The sequence below is a fragment of the Achroia grisella genome, unplaced genomic scaffold (genome assembly GCF_030625045.1).
Source record: "Achroia grisella isolate CSIRO2021 unplaced genomic scaffold, CSIRO_AGI_Agris_v1 utg780, whole genome shotgun sequence".
NCBI classification, from domain to species: domain Eukaryota; kingdom Metazoa; phylum Arthropoda; class Insecta; order Lepidoptera; family Pyralidae; genus Achroia; species Achroia grisella.
Genome location: NW_026713020.1, coordinates 1716691 through 1720198, shown reverse-complemented (window position 1 = coordinate 1720198; position 3508 = coordinate 1716691). Strand labels below are relative to the sequence as shown.

The window sequence follows — 3508 nt, the reverse complement described above, 5'->3', positions numbered from 1 at the left end:
AGACACGACTACATGGTTACGTCACTGCTGTATTGTGAGAGCGTCAGAAATCGATCACTGATGATGGTAGTTCCCACCGCGGGGTTCACTGCCACGGATTAATCAAGTAAGCAATCGTTAATCCCCTCTCATATGAAATCTTATGAAAAGGCCTCGAACAATTAATATGATTATTAGTGCCACGATCCAGTGGAGTCTAATAGAGACCGTTCTCGTAAGGTGGTCCGAGACAGCATTACCTCGCGGATGGATGTGTGCACTCCATCATATTAATCACCTTCCCCTACTCACTCGGCTTACGCGCTCATAGATTAAGGGCCTCATTACAACTTTTCTTTAGGCTAAATATTAATTGAGACATTTCGAACTACTGTCGTAGAAATCCATATAGCGAAATTAATGGTAGTTAATATATAATGGCAGCAACATCTGACGTTTTTGGAAGTGACCGTCATTATTTTGTTTGGAGATCATGAGGAATTTGTAATAAGTCGAATGACCATTCCTTTTATTAATCGCATTATAAATTGACAACGCGATTGCTGCAGCGGTCCTTTGTCGGCATCAGAACAGATAGCCTCAGAATTTATTCTTCAAATGTAACGATTACAAATTTAATTTAAACGTCGATAATTAGTCTACTGCTTAAGGGATAATAAAATTGATGTGCTTGTTCGATGACTTAATTCAATTGTATTACGTCTCCGATCATTTATTGCCTTTCGTATAATAATATTACAGTTGTAATTTTCTAAAAGGTATGAATTATTAACTAAGTATTATAGGCGTGACATATTAGTGACAGTTTAATTGACACCAGCGTTTATTACATTTAAGTTCCATTTCCTAATATAATGGTAATAGTAACTTAGAAAATAATGTTGTTAATAGCTGTTAACTTTATTTTAGAGTAATAATGTTAAGTTAAATTAAAATCAATGACAATATGGTTCACATTTTTAGATTCTTAGTTGTACAATTAAGTTATGTAAATACATTATCTATATTTTATAATATATTTTCACATTTCTTTTGTAACTTTAAGTAATGTAGGTGCAGTTACGATAAATTAAATATCTCTCTTTCAGGGTCATATTTTCATCTTTTAATACTTCAACTTGCAATACTAATTGTTCAACAAGACATTGACTCAAAACTTGTAACTCTTCAACAACAATGTTTTGGGATTTGTCCAATCTCTTTCCATCTGTAATATTTTCATAATTTTCTTTGTCAATATTTCTTGATCATCATTATTTTGAGAAGTCAATATTTGCAACAAAGAATCACTTTCGTTTATTGCTCTGTAGATAGCTATTTGTAATTTAGAAGAATCATTAGCTTGTAAGTTTTTTGTTTTTTTCCTTACTCAATGTTTTTATATTATCCATGGCATTTTAACTCGGGCATACTGTTCTTTTCTATTTTTAATCGAGTCTTTTTGTTTAAGGTGGTAGCTGTGTTGAAGAGTTATAGACTCCAAAGCAACTCAAGAAGTGATAGATTTCATTGCATCAATTCAGCAGCGTTATGATGACACTGCATAGCTTCGTCGTATCCATAGTTCATAAGATGACTTTCAGCACGACGATGTTGTTGATGAGCCTAGAATGGTGTTAAATGTACTTATGTATGTAGGTATATGTAAATACCTTAGCAGTTACTTACAGTGGTATTATTAACAACTTCAAATATTATATTACTACAGTAAACCCGAATTAAATCGAAAAGAATTTTTGGTGACAGCCTCATTTGAACAGACGACTGTGTTGTGTGTGACGTAAAAACTTCGTATGACCATTTATATTTCTGATCAATTCTTCGTTGATAGAAATACCGATAAAATAATTTATTCATATGAAATATGAAATAATGATAACAAGAGGTTGCATTTCTTATATCTTTTCAAAGTGACCATATCAATGATATTTTACATATCTGACTAACTCTCCTATAAGGGAAACACCCATAACAAATTATTCCTGACGGGTGTTGGATACGGCACATATAGTAAAGTGTAATAGTTTTGAAATATAAATGTGTTGGCAGTTAGTTGTAAGTTTATATTGTGTTAATTAAATAAATAAATAAAATCTGGCGTTCACTATATTGACGGGCGTGACAAGGCCTCGGGTTACTCCATATGGGATGATATTGTGAAGGTATATTATTATTATTAATTGTTATTGTAAATCATTGCCTAAATTTTATTTACTCATTAATTCTTTTTACGTTTTACCGCTATTATATTATATAATAATGGACTGTTTTCTTTTACAAAGCATCCATTGAAACGTCATTTAAAAATCAAGTCCTGTAAACGCAACACGAGTTAGTTTTCTAATAAACTAGTCGTTTAAAACGTTTGAAATATCTTATATTCAGAGCAAAAATGTTGACACTATACCCGGTTAAGTCTCGTTTCTATACGTGGCTGTCAAAGTTACAATGGCAGCCACAAGCTAGGCATTACGTAGCATTTTAATTGTATCAGGTAGTCAGACGCGTTCTGTCGTCCCATGTCCAGGACAGTTCGCCTTAACGATGGCATTTAAATGTAGTTTTGCAAATGAAGCTTGAATAAATGAAATACCATGATGGATTTCAATAACATGTAAAATAAAATGGTGCCAACATTTGTTTACATGAGTATGATTATTTGTATCGGTCTGAGTGGTTTCTATGTATATTATGTATGTATTTATATAAAAAAAGTATGCAAGTATTTATTATCAGTTGTCTAGTATCCATAACACAAGCTCTCATTACCGTGGGACTTGATGGTCTTGTGTTAATTGCCCAGAGTTGTTTATTTATTCATGTATATAAACGACAGTTACTGCTTATCGGCAGCTTATTTGTCATTTCAACTGTATAACGACAATCTTTAAAATATTTAGTAGTTTTTCCACTTTTACTTGTCCAACTTCACGACATGTTTGAGTTTATTCATAATAAACAATATTAACATTTAATATTTAAATTATCTTTGGCTATTGCATGTAAATGAACGCACTTCCATGGCTTACTTTAAGTTAAGACTATAAGTATCTCAAACTAAAGCTAACGTCGTTAAATCTATAAGGGGAATCTGTATAGTTCGATAACATACTAAATTAATCTGAAACTATAAATGAACATTATAACATTTACTTGATGTATAATGAAATAATTGAAACTGATTTCTACTTAAAATTGGTAATTAAGTAGTAAGTAGAATGAGGTATAATCGCCTTTGTATGTCACATTACTAGACTTATATCTATTATATATAGACTATCCATGTAACTTAGATTATTATTTGATATTCATGTAATCATTAATTATATTTTATTTCATTTTATACAAAATAATATTTACTAATATTAATACTTAAAACAAATCACAATATAAATAGAAAAAACAAAAGTTATGAAAGAAGAAAAAAGATTTAAATTAATACTGGTAACACAAACCAATAGCACAGTACTTATGAGAATAGTTGTTCTCAGATGAAACCTAGCTTCAT

General features: G+C 30.9%; 1 pseudogene; it reads right to left on the bottom strand.

Annotated features, from left to right (window-relative positions):
* Nucleotides 1–1040: 1040 nt before the first annotated feature.
* On the bottom strand, nucleotides 1041–3022 carry LOC131851015 (nuclear receptor-binding factor 2-like; annotated as a pseudogene).
* Nucleotides 3023–3508: the final 486 nt, after the last annotated feature.